Source organism: Ursus maritimus, unplaced genomic scaffold, assembly GCF_017311325.1.
Source record: "Ursus maritimus isolate PB19 unplaced genomic scaffold, ASM1731132v1 scaffold_16, whole genome shotgun sequence".
In the NCBI taxonomy this organism is placed as follows: domain Eukaryota; kingdom Metazoa; phylum Chordata; class Mammalia; order Carnivora; family Ursidae; genus Ursus; species Ursus maritimus.
In genome coordinates, this window is record NW_024424008.1 from 36,825,595 (window position 1) to 36,846,105 (window position 20,511).

Consider the following 20,511-nt stretch of genomic DNA (forward strand, 5'->3'; position numbering starts at 1 on the left):
GTGGCAATGCGTGGAGTCCTGGTGCTGTGGGCTGTGGGCCCAGTGGAGGAGACCTGGTTCGGTGCAAGCCCAAAGCAAGGCACAGTTCCTGTGGCTGGAAGCTCACCTCCACTTGCTCCGTTTATCTGAAATCCTGGCCCAGGCTGTGTGCTGCTGTGATCCAGTTGCCATGGAGAACTTGTATATTCTTGGCTTCCTTGCTGCTTTTACAGGCAGAATTACAGAAGAGAATGTCTTTGCTGCTAGGAAATATAAATATTACAGAGAGATGCTCATTTTCTCCCTCTATGATGATTATTACCAAAGATATGCAAGAAGACTTCATTACAGAGCATTGTCCTTCATAATGAGCCCTCCGCAGGCTCCTACAGGGATGAATAAGCCTGCCAGGAATGGATTGTGTTAACCCTCCGCTATCTACTAGATAGATATTAACTAGAACTATTTATACATTCAAGAGATTCTTCTGGAGTACTTATGATGTACAAGACCCTGGGGATACAGAGGCAAATAAGATATCACCCTGCCTTCAAAGATCTTACCTTCTAGTAAAGGAAGATGGAATTGCTAACAAATAAATGTAAAAAAAAAAAAAAATTAACACGTCTTGCAATAGACTCCCATACCAAGTGCAAAGAGGCCTAAAAGAGGGAGGGAATTGCAACAGAGTTATGTTTTTAAAGCATAAATCAGATTACATCATTTATATGTTAAGGTCTTACTACTACTACCATTTTTTATATATATATATAGTCTTTATATATTATATATATTATATATAAATATATATAACTATAAATAGTCTATTATGTATGTAGATATATATAAAGTTTATTTATTTATAATTTATATATATAGGGTTTTGTCAGGAAGACATCCTGAAAGAGGCATTTCTTGAACTGAGTCTCAAATATGGAATATTTGTCCACCAGAAAGGGGAAAGAATTCTAGAACCATCTTTGGCACATATGTTTTGCCCTCGTGGTGTACAGGTACTGCCTCTCCAAACATTTATGTCCATGTTCCAGATAGGAAGAGGCGAAGGGTGAAGGAAAAAGCCAAAGAGGCGTAGGTCAGCTGAATCCTCTCAGGCATTCCCGGAAGTCCTGTTAAGTGACATGACCTACCCAGCACAAGATAGCTAGAATTGTTCCGTATTTTCAACTAAGCACATAGATATTCTGAATAAAATTGTAGTTTGGTTAGTAAGGCTTAGTAATCAGATGGCTATCGGATGGCCCCCAACAATCCTGGTACCCATGCCCTTCTGTAATATTTTCCTGCCCTGAATAAGGCTGAGTTGCGTGACCAATAGGATACAGTGGTAGGGATGGTGTATGCTTTTCAAAGCTGGGTCATAAAAGGCATTGCGGCTTCTTCCTTGATCTTTTGTTGTGAAGACAATTAAGCAGCCCTTTGGAGAGACTCATAGAGAAAGTAACCGATTTCCATTCATGTGAGTGAGCCACTTTGCAGTGGATCATCCAGCCACAGGCAAACCTTCAGATGACTGCAGCCCAGTTGACATTTGACTACAATCTTACGAAAGACTCCTGAGCCAGAGCACTCAACCAAGACACTCTCAAAACCCTGACCCACAGAAACCATGAAACAATAAAAGATCATTGTTGCTTTAAGCCACTAAGCTTGGGATTATGCAGCCAAAGATACTTAAATAATAAGGAAAATAGGAACATAAGCTAATAAGCAGGCAACTAGAAGGGTTGACCATACCAACCAAAGGGCCTCTACATGCAGACTCTTTGCCTCCTCACATTACATAGAGGAGGTGCTGTACCTGCTATCAAATCCTCCATCCCCAGCCTGGGGTTCTGGGCCTCTCCCTTTTTGTTTTTTCAAGTACCTTACCACTCTGCTTAAATGCTTATCAAGGTCAGTATTGATTAGTATGTTACCAGATCCATTGATCATTTCCCAGTTCTCATTTTACTTGGAAGAGTTGACCATGACCTTCTTTTTGAATCATTCTTTTCTTAACTTCTAGGACCTTCAAATTCTCATGGGTTTCTTCCTAGCTTCCCAGAAGCTCTTTTTCTGTTCTGTTTGAGTTTCTTCTTTTACTGTTCAATTGCCATGTGTTGGCATATTGGAGATCTAGGTCTTGGGACAAGTTTCTTTCTCTATCTATACATTTTTATAAATAATCCCAATCAGTCTTCTGGCTTTAAAGAGCAACAATTTGGTGATGATTCCCAAACTCATGAAGAGTTCAGTATACTGGTGAAGAACATGAACTTTGGAACCAGAAAACCTGGGTTTCAATCCTAGGTCTGTTACTTGATCATTGAGTGACCATGAACAAGTTAGTCTCAATTTTCTCATTCCTGTAGTTAAGACAAGCATACTATGTATCTATTATCACACTCAGAATGTTCTTAAACATGAGCTGCTCCTACTACCACTATTACTATTACTTTTGCTACTGGGCATCTCTACTGGGGGTCTAGTAGATATCTTAAATTTATCTAGGTCTAAAACAGAATGTTTGATTTGCTGGGGACCCCAAACTTCTTCTCTCCCTATTTGTTCTGACTCATCAAATGGCATAACTATCCATCTAATCACAGCATATATAAAAAACATGAGAGCCTTCCTTAATTCTTCAGCTTCCTTTATCTCAAATAACCAATCTAATAGGAAGCCTCAGTGTCCCTATCTCCACAGTACATCCTAAATCTATCCATGTCATCATTCATGCTGTTACCTTCATCCTAGCCACAGCATTTTCTGCCGGAATTACAAAAATGTCCTCTATCCTGGTCTCCCTGTTTCCACTTTCGCATCCCTTCCCCAATAATACTTTCTCAATACAGCAGACTTATATTTTTAAAACATAAATCAGATCACATCACTTATATGTTAAAAATTCTGAAATGCCCAAGAGCGCTTAACATAAAATTTAATCACGTCTTCTACAGTTGCACCCTTAATCACATTAACTAGTCATTTTTTTATGTGTTATCAGTTTCATCTTCATCATTGTATATTTTATTCTATTTTTCTACATTTTTGTCCTGACGTTTTCTCTTTGTTTGTAACTCCCCCTACTAGACTATACATACCATAATAACATAGGTCTTACATCTCTGATAGGTGCTCAATAGAAGTCTGTTTAGTGAATACATGCCAATGAGACAAAAGTCGTAGCCTAAGAATATTTCCAGAATTCTGACTTGCTAACTGGTTTTGATAGTGGTTACTGCCAGTAAGATATAGATGACAAGTTAACTGAAGGCAAAGTAATGAGCATAATTCTGGACATCTGAATTTGGGGGATAAAATCTGGATGTGACTGGCTCAGTATACAATTAGACTCATGATTTTGGAGTGCAGAATAGTTCTGGGGGGGGTTATATAGTTTTGAGATTCATTCACATTTACCATAAATGACCTAATTCAATGTGAGATTTTCCATTAACATTAGTCCCCAGGAAAAAGGAGAGCTGTTTTACCTTAGAGTCCATATAGAGCATTCCATAATCCAAAGTGCTCTCTTAATTACTTATGTAGAGCAATAAAGTAATGTTTGGGCAGACACATTAATTTGAAACTACCTCAGTCAATGCTACTTTGGGATATTTAGGAGGTTGCCTAATAGAGTAATTGAGAAAAAAGTTAAACATTTTTCATACTGATTTAAGAGTTTTTTTGAAGCTGTTACCTAATAATTACAAGTGTTAGGTATTATTATAAACAGATTTTTGGAAATCATTTAAAAAAACAACATAGTATGTGGGAATCACAAATATACACTCTATGAAAAACAAAACAACCAACATTTTATGCAAATGGCTACTAATGGTTCAGAGTTTAATTTCCATTTATGACTTCATAAGAAGCTTCAAAAGGTCAAAATATGCTCTAGTCCAAATATTGGAATGAAAATTCTATGCCTTGACAAGCTGTGTTGGATGACTCATCACTTGGTCTAGGGACACTTAAGAGCCTGCTACCATGATCCACAGCCATCACTGAATTGATCATGTGAGAAGAAAAGTGACATTTCTAAATTAGTATATTGGTTTATATAATATGCTATTTAAATGTGCATGTTCATTTAATTTAAATAATTAGATATGAGTACATAAGCATTTGATTATATCATCTACATTCCTAAAAATTGTCAAAATTCTGTTTTCAGTTTCAGTTTTCACTTGAAAAATGTAGATTTGCCTGATAGAGTTGTCTCATTCTGATTTGTACAGTAGGTGATAGCTGAGACAACAAGAGGGTTTCATGGGACAAGAAGACAAAAGGGCTGAGGAGAGAGCCTTAGGGGTCACCAAGAGATGGCACTAAGGGGTCACTAAGAGATGGGCAAAAGAAAAAGGAGTCCTGTATAGGAGAACTGACATGAATGAGAATTTTAGCAGGTAGGAAAATTAAGAAAAAGTAATGATGTTGAATCCAAGAGAGGAGATTGTATCAAAAATAAGGAATTTTAATAATAATAATAATAATAATAATAGATTGGTCCATTGGACCACTGGTCCAAAAGTCCAGTGTCCTATACTTTTCCATGGAGACCTCAAGAAAAGACAAATTTGAAAGAACTGGTTGCATTCACATAGTAGACTACTGATCACCTTGGCTAGGGCAATTGCAATGGAATGTTAAGGTTAAAGGTGAAGAATAGAAGGGAGGGGAATACAGATAGAAAATGTACATTGTTTTCTGATTAGTTTGACTACGGAGAGAAGGAGAGGTATGTACTTTGGCTGTGGGGGGGGATTTATAGTTTACAGGCCTTATTGCTTTGTTTTGTTTTGCTTTGTGCTTAATGAGGGAAAGGGATTGGACATCTCTACAGATTTCTTCAAGAGCCAGAAGAGAGTGAAAAGTTCAGAAACTAAAGAGGGCTGATTGAATAAGCAGGGTCCAAGCAAAGAGCGGGAGAATGGGTTGGGTGGCTAGATGGGGAGATTAGGTTTGTCTAAGATGAAGGAGCACTTCTTCCTTTGGGCCAAAAGGTAATGAGATTAGGTACAAATATAAGTTTGTGAGCTGGGAGGTCAGAAAGTAGAGAATGTCACTTGACTCCTAGAATTTATGTACTCAATTTTGGCAAGCACCTCGAAGCTAAGTATGCTGTTCCGAAGTTGTCAGCACTTCTACTTTGAGAGTTGAACAGTGGATGGAAGAGTCTGAACTTTGAGTTTAGTTACACAGAACATTATTAATAAGATTTGAGAGAAGCTATGAACTCCGCCATGTTTTAGTACTTGGTTCCCTTTCCACCTGACCCAGAAACCCCTTTCTCACAGCGTTGCCTTGGGGAGAAGGAGGAGAAACTTCATTTCCCTACTCAATATTCTCAACTGAACATAGTCTCCATGGCTTTCTGGGCTTCCACATGCCAGCCTATTAAAGGGAGTGTTAAACTTCATCTCTGACATTTTATATATCTATAAACACTTAGCTCATATGATGCCTTTAAATAATAAAACAAGGTGGAATATAATTAAGGGGCAAAATGAGTTGTACAGACAATTTGTGCTGTGAGCAAGTCTTTTTAAGTTGACTAATGTGACATTGTTCTCAAGGAAAAGAAAACTTCAGCATTTTATTTTCAGAATTACCCTCATCCAAATTAGGTCATGGACGTGTGAGCAGGGAGGACTGGAAAAGTCCCAGAGCACCTCTCAGGTGATATAAACTCTTGATTTTCTTTGTAGTCCCACTGAAGGGAGAGGAAAGGCCAAAGCAACATGGCCGTGGCTGAGAACAACTTTGCTTCCGTCTGAGGCACTATTTCTGCTGGCAGAACAATAAGCCTTCAGGCCAGTGGACGAGTCCGTTATCAGCCAGCGGCAGGCTGAGAAATAATCTCCAACCACTAGCAACAATGGGTGCCGTATCTCAGGCCAGGTAATGAGTAGTCTTTAAACTGCATCAGCTCAATTGTATTATCCTTTAGTTTTACACTTCTCAGCCTAGAATAGTCTTATCTTTTGCTCTTTTTGTTGTTCTGTGGAGCCCCTCCCCCGCCACAAAGGAAAAGATATTAGGTGACCTTTTTCCTTTCCTTCCTGTTTCAAATTTGAAGCCACAGCCTTATAATAAGCCTCTGTAAAAATACACATATGTGCATGCATAATTAAAATTACCTGCCTCAGTTTCTTTTGTTCACTATCTGGGCCAAAATAGCCAAGCGCATAGCTGCTGCGTGTTAATGACACAGACTCAAGGTGCCAGCCCTGGGTGCTTATTGGGGTCATGATCTCTGAGCAGGCAAGGGATTAATCTACAGCCAGGCAAACCCCATGGATCCTCTGCTGGAGGCACTTCCCGCACCAGCTTTTAAACACGCTTACAGACACCCAGGAAGAAATAAGATCTCGGGCTGCCAAAGCCCACTGTTTCCACAGTGCTGATGCAGTTCAAATCATTAATTGGTTCTTGCAATTTATTCTATTTAAAAGCCATTTCTTATTCCAACAGGAGGTGGCCAGGCCTGATAAAAGTTTATTTTTTTCATGCAGAGTTACTTGGTCTTTCTCCCATGACCTCTCCCCCTGCTATTGTCTTGTATCTATGAGGCATTCTTCCAGAGTCTGAAGGGAAGGAGAGCCTAGGTGGGAAGGGAAGGTAACATACTTGAGAAGATCAGAACTTCTCTCTAGGTGAGTGTAGGCTGGTGGAAGCCAAGTCAAAATTATTCCTAATTCACAAGAAAGGAAAGGACAGAATGTGAAACAGTGACCCAAATATGTGAAATTATTCTACAATCAACTTATTATTATTTTTTTAATTTTTAAAGACATGTATACATTAGTGGTAAAAAGCAAAGAATTTTGTTTCATTAAAAAGAAGCATTTGGAATAGTTCAAAATGAATATCAAAAGGAGTTAAACATAAAAATTAAAAAGCATTTGAAAATATCTAAGATTTTTTAAAAAGTTTTATGTATTTATTTATTTATTTATTTATTTATTTATTTATTTATTTATTTAAGGGCGAGAGAATGTGTGCGCCTGGGTGGGGGCTAGAGAGGGAATCTCAAGCAGACTTTTTGCTGAGCGCAGAGCCCCACACAGGGCTCGATCTCAGGACCCTGGGATCATGACCTGAGCCAAAATCAAGAGTCAGATACAACCAATTGAGCCCCCGGGAGCCAAAAAAATATAAAGGGTATTTTTAAAACCTTGAGTTTGGGAATTACCTCTTAAGCAAGACTCTAAGTGCTGATGTAATAAAAAGGTTGACAGATTTGGCAATGTTAAAATATATTACAATGAAAGAGAGACTCATCAGTGGAATGAGAAGCTACAGGCCTTCCAGAAGAAAATATCCTCAATATCTATAAGAAAAAAAGGAAGCATACACAGAGAATACAGAATTCTCATAAATCTAAAAGCAAAAAGACAGCTCAAAAGAAAAAAAATGATAAATAAGAAATATATAAATATATAGTAGAATTATATAAGTGGATAATAAATATAAAAAGATGATTTATTCCACTAGAAATCAAATCATACAATTATGACAGGGAGGTATTTTAAAGCAAAAGAATTGGCAACATTTTAAGAGGTAAATAATGTTTGATTTTAGTGAGGACGAGGGAGGCGGGTGTCCGCACCAACCATAGGTGAGAGTAAGAACTTGGAAGCCCAGGGGCGCCTGGGTGGCACAGCGGTTAAGCGTCTGCCTTCGGCTCAGGGCGTGATCCCAGCGTTCTGGGATCGAGCCCCACATCAGGCTCCTCTGCTATGAGCCTGCTTCTTCCTCTCCCACTCCCCCTGCTTGTGTTCCCTCTCTCGCTGGCTGTCTCTATCTCTGTCGAATAAATAAATAAAATCTTTAAAAAAAAAAAAAAGAACTTGGAAGCCCAAGGTAAGCCAAATTGGCAGCATTGATCAAAGTTTAATGCAGCTTTTCTAAGAATCTTTGCTACAGAAATTCTTGTAACATGACCAAATAGAGATGTAGAAGGATGTTCATGGCAGAATAGTTAATGGATAGAAATTAGAAACAACCTAAATGCCCATGAAGAGGGGAGCATTTAAATAAATATGGTACCCCATTTTATGCATCCAGTAAAAAGAATAAGGAAGAGGGACACCTGGGTGGCTCAGTTGGTTAAGTGTCCAACTCTTGATTTTGGCTCAGGTCATGATCTCAGGGTCACGGGATCAAGCCCCAGGATGGGCTCTGTGCTCAGCATGGAGTCTACCTGTCCCTCTCCCTCCTCCTCTGCCCCTCCCCCTGTTCATGCTCATGAGCACACTTGCGCACGCACTCTCTCTCTCTCTCTCTCTCTCTCTCAAATAAATAAATAAATAAATAAATTCTTAAAAGAAAAAATAAGGAAAAGCCATACAGACACAGAAAGGTATGCTCTGGAAAAGAGGCAGGGTAGTAAGTAGATTATTATTCCATTTACATAAAATTAAAAAAACTATGTATATACATCCTTCTATATGTGTATCTGCACAGAAAATGTCATATTAGGATGTAGCACACATTGTGAATCCTGCTTTCCTCTGGGGAAGGGCACGGGGATAGAGTATGCATAGGGACTAATTTACATCTTATACAACATACTTCTTCATTGTTTGATTCTTTTACCAATGAATCTACTCATCTATTAATTGCATAAGAGGAAAGAAAGAAAAAAAAATGCAGATCCCAGTCATATGGTTAACTTATTAATAAATAGAACAGTTTACTGTGTATGGAGTTAATTTAGAATGTCCTGAGAAAGCATCAATGCCTTGTTTATCTTCGCAGATGAAAGATAAGGCAAGGGCCATCAAAACAAGAAATACCGATGAAAATAGAGATTTCTGTTTAATGGAAAAGACGATATACTCATTCGTTAATTTGACAAATAGTGTATAGGGTAACTTTCTAAGCACTAGAGATACAGCGGTGAACAAAAGAAAGTTCTTGGTCTCGTGAAGCTTAAATTCTAGTGGCTATGTGAGAGGCAGTGGGGGTGGGGGTGGGGGTGGGGGTCAGACAAAAAATAAGTAAACAAATATATATATATATGATGTCAGATGGTATAAAGTCCTCTGGTAAAAACACAGACAAAGGAAGGAGGCTGGGGTCTGCTGGTAGGGAGTGTGTGCTTTCATGTGGGGTAGTCAGTGAAGGTCTCACTTCTGAGCAGAGGCCCGAAGAAAGAAACAAGCTCCATCCAGAAGAACTTTCCAGACAAGCGACAGCAAGTGCAGAGGCCATGAAAGAGGAACCTTCTTGATGTGTTAGAAATGCAGAAAAAGACGAGTGGTAGGAGCTCAGAGAAATGAGAGAGAGACCGGGAAAATAATGAAATGCATTTGTTTATGTATTAAGTGATTTGTATAAATGATTTAATCTTGGAGAATCCAGGGAGTTGATAATAATATTTCTATGTTCAAGATGAAGAAGCTGAGATTCAGAGCAGTTAAGTAACTTGCCCAAGGCTATGTAGCCTTTCCTATCATGTGGTCCAGCTGTATTTGAACCACGGTGTCTTCGAATTTGGGAAATATGCTCCGTTCTAGAACAGTAGGACCCAAGCTTATCTGCATTTCAGAAACCGTGGAATTAGAATTCCCTGGAGAAAGGCCCAGTAGTCTGTATTTTTAGACATCTACTTAAATGATACAGATGATTGATCTACCAAGTTGAGGAACTAAGTATCTCATCTAAGCCCTGCCCTCTTGTAGATGAGAAAAATGGACGTCCTCAAACCTTGAATGGCCGAGAAGTTACTTCTCAGTGTGGCAGAGCAGGGCCTAAACCCAGACCCCCTGGACCTTCCAAGTTTCTCAGACTTTGAAATGTAGGTCAGGGCTTCTCTAAGGGTAACATGCCTCAGAATCACCTGGGGTCTTTTTAAATTAAAACAGAAGCCGTTCAGTACGCCCAGGGTGGGACCTGAGGTGGTACGGGCTCAGCTAGCTTCCCGATGATGATGACGTCAGTGCTGCTGGTCAGGGGCCACACTTTCAACAGCAAGAACTCTGACTTCCCTGGGGAGTCTGTTAGAGCTATCTGGGCCTCAACCCTAAGCTTAGAAATTAGAAAGCTAAGCACTTTCATTCGAGTCTGTGACAGATACTCTCTTTGTGCCCAGTGATAGAAAAGAGCGCTCGTAGGTGATGATATTGGGGGAAAGCGACGGTGGTGAAGGGGACAAAATGGGAAGGGAAGGAGGTGAAGTGATGTGGGCTGAGGACGAAATGAGATCTCTGAGGTACAACTCCCAGACTATTGTTACACAGAAACCATGAGGAGAAAGTTGAGGCAATTATGCACAAAACTCAAGCCAGAGTCCCAGAGTTCTTGCTTCATTGATCTGGATAAGTGGGTATTTTTTAACCTGATTAATCCAGATAATTGGTGTGAGGGAAGCCTGTTAATCATTTCCTGTACTTGTCCCACCAGACCGTGCAGCAGCGGGGGAGAAGAGCATTGGTGGTCATTTCGAAATTGTTGGCTCTCTTTTCCTGAGGTCTAGGAACTTTGCCATCTTTGCTACCCTGGCCCTTCCCCTGTGTGACCTTCAGGGACCACTTCCAGCTGCGAACTTGAGCGCTGCTTTCCAGCAAAACCTAATTATCCGGGCCTGGTCACCCGCCACCCTCTCTCGGTGGAAATTCACTTCATTGCCATGAATTGCATGTTTGCCTAAGAGATGGGCCAGGCAGATTAAGATATATTGTCTTGATTGTTGGACGCCTGTTCTTTCTTCCCTTCCAGGGAGGTTAGGATGCAATGTAATTGAAGATGTATTCTTGTGAGTCTCGTGACAGAGGAACCTGCTCTCAGGATCCCTAACAAAGAGGTTCCTGGCCAGGAAGCAAACCTGACTGCATTATTTAGATGTTATAAATCATCATCTCTCCTTCAGTGCTGCTGGCTCCCAGCTCAGGATGACTGATGGGCAGAAATCACTTTCAATGTCCCTGAACACCCAACTTCCCTGGGTTCTCCTGGGTGGGGCTCAAATTCTTAGATGCTGAGTTTTGATTTCATAGGTAACGCCATACTGTTCAGGAGGCGGGGTGGCGGTGGCTCATGCGTGGGACTCAAGATTGGGTTCACATTGTCTCCTTTGGTTTATTCGGTATTCACGAGGCCATCATTAATCTCATTCAGCCCTACTGCCCAGCTATAAAGTGAGATAAGTAGTCCTACCTAATTCATGGACTTTCATTTAATTACTGAGAAGCTTTGTTTTCCCATGCCCTGAAATGAGCTAGTCTTCACAGTAGGTATTTTAATAAAACCTCAAAGCCATTTTTAAAATTTCAGTGATTGCTGTGAGAATCTTTTTGAGGAATTCTTTCTAAGAGATATCTTTCCTTTTCTTGGCTTCTTAAACATAGGATATTTAATGTTTTTTTAACATTGTTTTAATGACCCAAGGTCATCGCTGTGAACAGTGCTTATCGAACAATGCTGAGTTTCGAAGATGCTCTCCAGAGCTATTGAAGTGCCTGGTTATTTGCTCCTGTTTAAGATAACCCCCAGTTGCAATGCTTTGGAGTTCATATGTCTACTTTTTATAGTTTTTCCTTATTCTTCCTTGCTGTCAGAATGCCAGTCATCAATTTTTGCTGCTGAAATTTCATTTATCTTTAGTCAATATACATCTTCCTCCCACAGTCCCTGCCCTGCCCACCTCAGTGCATCGAAGTTTCTATTTTGGCAACAGTTCTCCAAGTGTGATTTATTTACCCTGTGATTCATTGATCCCCCAAGACCCTTTCAGGGGGTCTGTGAGGTCAAAACTGTTTTCATAGTATTACGAAGGCACAATTTGCCTTTTCCAGTGTGTTGATACTTGTTCGAACGGTACAAAGGCAAGGGTGTGGGTATATATGCTAGAATCTTCGCACTCATCAATTAAGCATCATTGAATTCTGCTAGTCTTCATTGTATTCCTACTCAAAGAAAAAAAAGAAAAAGGGCAGTTTAACTTAGAACTAAGAATGTTTTATTGAAGCAGCAAAAATTGTTATAACATCTCAACACTCGAATACATAACTTTAATATTCTGTGAAATGTAATAGACTTATGCACAAAGCACAAAGTATGATGGTTTCTCAAGGAGAAGTCACTTGTTTAGGCGATTTGAGCTGTGAGCTGAAGAACCCTCCCCCCACCAGAAAAAAAAATTTTTTACTTGGAAGAACAAGTTACAGATACTTGTGGTTACTCAGACTTGGTTTTGGTGATCTGGCAGATATTTTCCTGGAAATGAATAATGTGAGCCTGTCACTTAGAGGAAAACAACTGACAGCATTTGTTACAAAAAATTATCAAAAATAGAATTTGAACTTTCAAGCTAAAACTACAATTTTGGAAAACATGGATTTGTTATTGGGAGCTGGATAAGTTCTCAATGCCTAAAGATTTTCTGATGAAATTGGTGGTGACATTAACAGATGTGATTTTTTTTTTTTATTTTGTATAATGAAATGTGTCAACATTTCGAAGAGCTACATATATCAGTGAATGAAGATTTTCCAAATAACCGTTAATGTTCCAAAATGATGCACGGATAAAAAAAGCCATCCAAAGGGAAAGATGAGACAGTGGATTTTAAAGTCACAGAGTATAAAATGTTCATTTATCACTGTGATTTCAGATTTCAGATTGAAATTAAGGCTTAAGAAACTACCACTCATTGAGCTGTGGTGTATATCAAAAAGGAATATCGGTAATTATCTAAAAAGGCTACCAAAATGCTATCTCTTCCAAGTGCATCTCTGTGTAAGGCTGCATGTTTTTCACCTATTTCAACCACAACCTCTCATGACACATTGACTACAACAGCAGGCAGGGAAACCTGACTGTCTTCTGTTAGGCAGACATTGAAGATATTTGCCCAAATGTAAAAAAACTCTTCTCAATATTTTTTTTTTTATTTCAGAAAGTATTTATTTTCCATAGAAATGTGTTAGTTATGTTAGAATGTAATGGGTTTATTATTAGTATTTTAAAGCAAATCATTAAATAATATTTTAAATTTTGTCTCAATGTAACATCTAATATGGTAAATACCCATAGGTATAATATAATAGTAAAGCACATTCTTTGGGGTCTTTAATAAATTTCTAGGTGTCAGTGGGTCCTGAGAGCAAAAGGTTTGGATAATGGTATATTATGGCGATAGATGAACTCTCACTCCTTACTTACTATTGCCTCACCAGAGCTTGACGACAATCATCCAAGGGAGGCTGGTAAGGAATCACCATCACTGACTTGCTGCAGAAGGAATGGAGGCAAAATTAAACTGCAAGTCTAGATTAGAATCCACAGTTTCTAGCCCCTGGTCAGGATGTGTTACTCTGCAGGTAGCCCAGGGAAAGAGATATATCCAGATTTAGACAACTTTTGCCTGATACTAGTGTAAATCAGGTCTTAGTGGGCTCCAGAGGTGTTCTTTTAGGAGTTCTGCATGCTCTTTGCTACATAGATTGTCTGGCATTTATTTTTTTCTGCTCAAACACCGTTGTCTCCCCCACCACACATATCCTTGTGTATTATTTCCCTACCCCTTGGCAGTCTCCTTTAAATGTTACTTTACTGGAGAGGTTATCTCTGACCACCCAGGATAGAACAGCCCAGTCCCTATTCCCATAGCTCCCCACCCACTTCAGCCCGCTGTGTTTATTTCCTGTGCACCACTGGCACGTGCGTTGGTCGACCAGTTCTCCTCACTGGAATCTAAGCTCTTACTTGTGTGCTCTGGTCTCTGTGTGTCCCCATGTATAGTACTGCACCTGGCACAAAAGAGGTGCTCAATATTTGTTGAGTGAGAAAAGGAATGTTTTGGGATGTTTGGGATGATTTTGGAATCAGTGGTCTTGTCAGATAAGTACTCTCCGAGAGAAATTCTAGATAACACTATATTGCCTGCTATGCATAGGTCACCACCCTCCTCTGAGCAGCAATAGCGGCCATTGTCTGTCCTGCTTCAGAAGGAGTAAAATGTGGAAATTTAAGAGCACTCCTTCCTCACTGTGGGACCCAGGTCAAGCCACTGGCCTGAGATCCAGGTTCTTGAATGATCGCAACATGTCCTAGGTTGATTACCTTAAGAAGCAGTCTCTGACACTGAAATAGGAGTTTTACCAGGAGTTTGGTCCACAACAACTCTGTTAGGGCATGAGCAAATGGATCAGTGGCTTGGAGAAGGTGAACTGAACAGCAGTTGTAACTGAAGCCTGGGCCTATCCTGTATGATCTCTGGTGCCAAGAAGACTTTGGAGTTGACTGTGATCAAGGCCATGGGCCCATCCCCTCGAGCAGTCAGTGGTTGGATGAATGCTGCCAAGGAGGGGGACATAACATTGGTCAGGGCCACCCACCACCCCAATTTCCTGAGGGGACTCAGCAGACAGCACTCCCCACAGCTGGGGAAGTGAGTGTTTCAGTCCAAAAGAAGGAATCTGGGCAGGCACAGCATGGCCTTCTCCATAGAAAGTGCAATGAGAAAATTCATGGCAAGTGCTTATCAGACAGTAATTACTTAATACATTTTAATTATTATTGTTATTATTATTTTGACCTTTCCGCATAATCCTTACTACTGTCTGATGTCATATTTGTTTATGTATTGGTTGCTACTTAGTAATTGTCCCTTCACTAGAAGACAAGGATTTTATAACATTTGTTGCATTATGATCAGTCATTAATCAGTCCCTGGAACATAGCAGACTTTCAACGCATACATGTTGAGGGGATGATTTGTGTCGTGATTAATTCTATTTGTGTGTGTGTGTGTGTGTGTGTGTGTGTGTCCCTAATCAACCACTGTAATATAAGCATTTTAAGAGCAGGGTGTGTGTCTTACACCTCTTGTTATTGTCCCTTGTTACCTGCTTGAAGGGACCATTCCTTAGGTGGCATTCAAGGCCCTTCCCATCTGGCCCCACCTCTGCTCTTGTGCTTCCTAACAAGTTGGACTCCTTCCTATGTCTGCACCTTGAACAGGGCCCCCCTTCTGCTGGGAACACCATTTCTGAGCTTCTTGGCTGTGCTAATTCCTCTTTATTCACTAGCTCTTGGGTCCTCCTGGAACATTCCACACCACTTTGGCTCTGTTCCTCCTGTCTGCTCCCATGCCCCCTGGCTTCCCCCTTTGATGAACTTACCACACCCCATGCTGCGATCATCTTTATGACCCTAAGACTTCAATGAAGATCGTCTCATTTATCTGTATTCCTACTGCCTGACACAGGCATTAGCGGTCTAACAACGTGATTAATACGTTTTTATATAACCAGGGAATTGCAAAGAGTATTATAAAAGGTATTATTTAAATCTTCAAATGATTTTAACTGGACCACGTTGAACAATACAATGATAATACCACAAATTTCCTTGATAACTTTCCCCTGACAAGTTCAAAGCACTATGCATGTTCACTATTGTTCTGTCCTCCACACTTGATGACTTGGGTGAATAATGTTGCTTTTTGATGGAAGTCAGCTGGGCTTCCACCCTCACCACCCTCTCCATGCAGCACGGGTAGAATCATTTATCACTTACTGAATAAATGGATGAATAATGTGGTTATGGGCTAACTGGGAAGACCTAAAGTCCTTTCGGCTCTCTTCCATTGCTATTGACAACAACGTACTGAAATGAACAAGATGCATTAAGAGGTTACTCACCTAGATAGATCGAATTTTCTTCTGATTAAAACGCACAAACCCTAAAATAATTGACTAAAACTAAATTTTAAAATTTCCAGCCTAGCATGACCTCTCTTGCCTTAAAATTCCTTTAAGGGTTATCAGAATTCTTAGCTGTTTAATTCACACAGCCTTGGACATCTTTCTTTTGTTCTGACTTGCTACCTAAATCTCTCATTGTTAATTAATATTAGATCTGTTTCTGTGTTGTTTCCCCTACTGGACTGTGTTCTGCATAACAATGGGAACCTGTTTATCACTAACTGTAGTTCGTAAAACGCCTAGGGGTTCTCTGAACCCCGACAGGGGCCTCTGTGAAGGTTTGATGAAAGAGGGAGAGAACAAGGGAAGGAGACAGAGAGGGTACAAATGGTTGACAGTGATCCCCGCATGTAGGTCCTTGGTTCCTCCACATTCCCTGCCCCAACCCCAAAGTTGCAGCTCAGCTTTTATAACTCAATGAATTCCCAGTGTAGGATTTTATTGGCACAGAGGGTTCTGCTACTTAAAAACAGGTTTTATAGCCACTAACCACTAACATATGTGATCTGTTGTATGAGCTGATGTCTGTTCTTTCCCTACTACAATGTAAGCTCCATGAGGGCAGGGAGCATAGTGAGTGTACTAGGTACTCTTTCATATATAGGATGAATGAACAAATTAATTTAACAAAGAAGGGGTAATACAAAGATGGTGTCAATTGATATCTGATTGGCTTAACATATTTAAACACAAGAGAACTTTTGAGTTTGGGATGATTTGAATGTAGCATTATCATATAATGTATTGTCTCCACTGAAACCCTTTTGAAGGTGAAAGGTGTGACATTCATAATTACACAGGTCAACAGATGAAGGCAAAAGTTGCCTCTGGCAGAGTAGGACATAATTCACCCTCTTGAATGACATCTCAAGGGGATCTTGATTGAGGGCAAATTTGAAAGTTTAACCTTTGGCAAAGGGGATTTCTGATCCTATTTGTTTCTGCCTTGTTAGAAGTGGTTATTACAGGCAACAATCCAGTGTTGGTCTTGTTACCGATTACTCACTTCTCCCAATGTTTGAGTGTCTGAAGATCAGAACTACAACCAGAAGGGTAAAGGTTCCTTTTGGAATGAGATAGCCTATCCACAGTACTGGGCTCCTGTCTTTCTGACACTGAGGGAGGCAGCAATGAATATGCTTTCCAGCGGACAGGGAGGGTAGCTATTATATCCCATCTCTGCTACCATTCCCTTCCCGAGCCCTTGATAGAGTCCTACCCATGCAAGTGGATCAGTTATTCTAAGGGCAATACCAGAGATGAGAAGACAGAATTGGGGAACCAACATGGCTAAAAAGGACATCTCTTTGGCAATGAGGTACCTGAGTGAGAGGACCCTGGCTGTATAACACTTAAGTTCTCTGAGTTCGGTGGCCACTCTGCGCTCATTTTCCAGTATTTCCAAGGCATCCGCCTCATGAGTGGATGACAGAGTGTGTGATCATTTGCCACATAAAGCAGTATTGTAGTCCTGTGCTGAATTTAAGGAGTTCACAATAAAGTTGAAATGAGATGAGCAAGGCCCGGTGAAACTCCTTTTCAATGTTGGTATTAGGATCATAGATTTAGATCAGGCCATTTCAGAATGTCCCTGTTATGTTTTAGGGGACGGTTTTGACCTGTAATATATCCCAGTTTATGTGATACATTCTATTATAATCATGTTACACTCTGTTCATAAAATTACAAATGTCTCCCAGAAAGAGGGTGAATCAGATGTTATCCTGGTACTGCCCCTGACATGTTTATTCGGTCTGGGGTCAGTGCATGATTATTAAACCCTACTGGAAAAAAAAATAAATTGACATTTTAGACTGAAAATCACATCGCTGCCAGGGGGCGTGCACACGGGCTGTGTACGGATATTACATGTCCCTGCAGTCATGAAGCCGTTTATGGGCTGGTGTGGATTTCCCACAAGTTAGTTCACCCTGTTTCCCATAGAGCAGCTTGATTGGATGTGAAATCGGCCCTTGTCTCCTCTCTGCAATAGGCCTCCTAGAATGAATGTCCTAGAATGAGTGACACAAAACCTCAAACCCCATTTCATCCCAGTGGGGGAGGGCTGCCGCCACATCCCCCAAGGGCACAGGGTGCCGGTTGCCTCCTTCCTATCTGCACTCTGTCCTCACCCCAGAGCCTCTCTGAGGGGCTGTCACGGTGAGCAGCTCATGGAAAAGGCAGTAGAGCAACCCCGCTGCGGAGGGGCCGCCGGCAGGAAGAGAGGTGCTTGGCGGCTCCTGATTAGATATTAGCCCGCTGAAGCCTGACCTCAGAAAGGTGGACTCTGGCTCACTGAGCACTGGTCCTTACCCTTCCAAATCAGACTTCCACAGCCAAACTTTTCAGATGACTTCCCTTATTGCTGACCTCTCCGAGTTCTTGGACACAAATGCTGATTTATTCAGACCTTGTTTTCCAGAGCAGGTTATGGCCTGAAAGACGCTGGGTCTGTAAAGCTAGAAGCAGAAGTGAGAGGTGAGTCTATTGTCATTTGGAGTCTAAAATTAGAGACCACACAGAGGAGACCAGAATGAAATGATGTGTGCAGAAGCATCCAATTCAATAGATGTTTATTGAATGATTTGTATTTTCCAGGCCTGGTGTTTTATTTTACTTTTTAAAAAAAGATTTATTTATTTGAGAGAGAGAGAGAGAGAAAGCATTAGAGGAAGGGGCAGAAGGAGAGGGGTCTGAAGCAGATTCCACGCTGAGCATGGAGACCGAGGCAGGGCTCAAGCCCACGACCCTGAGATCACGACCTGAGCCGAAACCGAGAATCAGATGCTCAACCGACCGTGCCACCCAGGTGCCCATGGGCCTGGTGTTTCAAATCCCATCCACCGCATCCTACCTCCCATGCCCCAGAAAATCCTGCCTATGCTGCCTGTCATGTGCTTTGTACATATGTACAAAGTGGGCATCTTTTCTTGCTAATCCTATGAAAGTGGGAAAGTATGAAGAGAAAGCAAAACATGAAAATAGCCGTTGGCTCCTCACTACAATTTCCCTGAGGTCATTTAACAGGGCAGACTTTCCCCTGGAGCCAGAATCCTCAAACCAAGAGCCATCAGTAACTGTCCTCAGAAAAGAAGTCAGAGATAAAATAACTTACAGTTCGCTTTCCAGAATTGTCCTACCCCCTCCCCTCGCTCATGCCGTTTCCCTGACTTACACGCTGGTCCAGTTCTGCCTGCTGAACTAACAACGTGTCAGAGCCTGCTACAAGTACTACGTGCCCTGCCCGTGCATCTCGTGGCACCGCCCTCCCGAAACTAAAGAGTACCGGATATTTCCTCTAAATCCCGATGGCGGGTTCAGACAGCATGCATCTACTGTGTCATTTCACGCTAGGTTTATCTGTAGGTATGAGTCAGTCTGTCTTATCCTCAGCATTGGCCAGTTAGGTGATGGAAAACAAGAACTGCATTTCATTAGTGCATTCATTCATTGATTTTTAATATTTGTCAGCCACTGTTTGTGAGGTCCTACCATGGGTCAGGAATGTCATGAGGTCCCAGGGAAGCCAACATGCATGGCATGGATGGTCTCTGCATTCACTGAGCTTCCTTCTAGAGGGAGATTTGTACAACTAACCAGACATTTACACTCTGTTGCAGGGTTCCCAACCTCAGCACTATTGTTATTTGGGAACAGAAAATTCTTTGTTGTGGGACACTGTCCTGTGCCTTATGGGGTCTTTAGTACCCACCCTGACTTCTACTCTCTAGATATCAGTAACACCCCTTTCCCGACCCCCAGTTTGCCAAGCAGAAGGGTGTCCAGACGTTGCAAAATGTTCCCTGTGGTGTAAAGTCGCCGGCTTGAGCCTTACTGCACTATAGGGATAACTGTAATGATAAGTACGGGTTCTATGGGAGTCTAGAGAAGGGACATCGAAGACTTTAAGGGTCAAAGAATCAAGGCCCCAGCAGGAAACAGATGGCGCATTGGATTGTGAAGCATTACAGGCAGATTTAATAAAGGAATTATTTACAAGGTATGGAAGGGTATATAAAGGGAGCCCCTACCCAAGGCTAGTAACAGCAGGATTGTTCTTGCCCCAGGCCAGAGGGGGAAGCTGGGCAATTGCTGGATTAAAGGGGGGGTAGTTATGTGAAGAGGGCTGACTTGAGAGAAGCCATGTTCTTTGGTGAAGTGACTCAGTCATGGGAGGTGACCTTCTTGGAAAATTAACATTTGAGCTCACTTTTCTTCCTCTGATCACCTGCCGGGCTTCCCAGCTGGTGACCCCAATCAGAAACCAAAGGCAAGGGAACCAGTTGGTGTAGACCATATAAAACAGGCACTCAGAGAAGAAAGCAGAGCAAAGAAGGCTGACAAGTGTTTCTAGAAGGTTGAAAAGGAAATATTTGGTGCAGCAGGCATCCTTGAAAGAGTCAAATGTAAGTTGAGACCCAAAGGATAGGCAGAGTTACTTGGGGGAAAGGTAAGGGAAATAGCACATGTGACTTCTAGTCCATAAAATCCAGTTATAAGAATCATTGCTACATTTATAGTTAATCCCTTGAGCCCCCATCAGTGTGGCATGTGAGAAATTCAGTCTAAGTGATGTTTGGGGAGACTGTCTTTCCTCTCTAGAGCATCCAGAATGCTGAGGAAAGGGTCTCCAGTTTTCAGTCCTCAGTGGTAGGAATCCTACAGTCCTTAGGTGGTAGGAACAATTCATTCCTTGAATAAAGGAACAAAGAAAGGGAGAGAGGGAGGGAGGGAAGGAGGGGGGGCAAGTAGGTCTCAGCTTCTGGATCCGTCCTCATCATCACCCAGTTTGAGGTTGTCACCTACT

The 20,511-nt window shown here is 41.2% G+C and overlaps 1 protein-coding gene across 3 annotated transcripts in view; it reads left to right on the top strand.

Moving 5' to 3' along the window:
* OPCML (opioid binding protein/cell adhesion molecule like) overlaps window positions 1–20,511 on the top strand; it is a 485,951-nt gene that overhangs the window by 432,739 nt on the left and 32,701 nt on the right. The window lies entirely within an intron of this gene.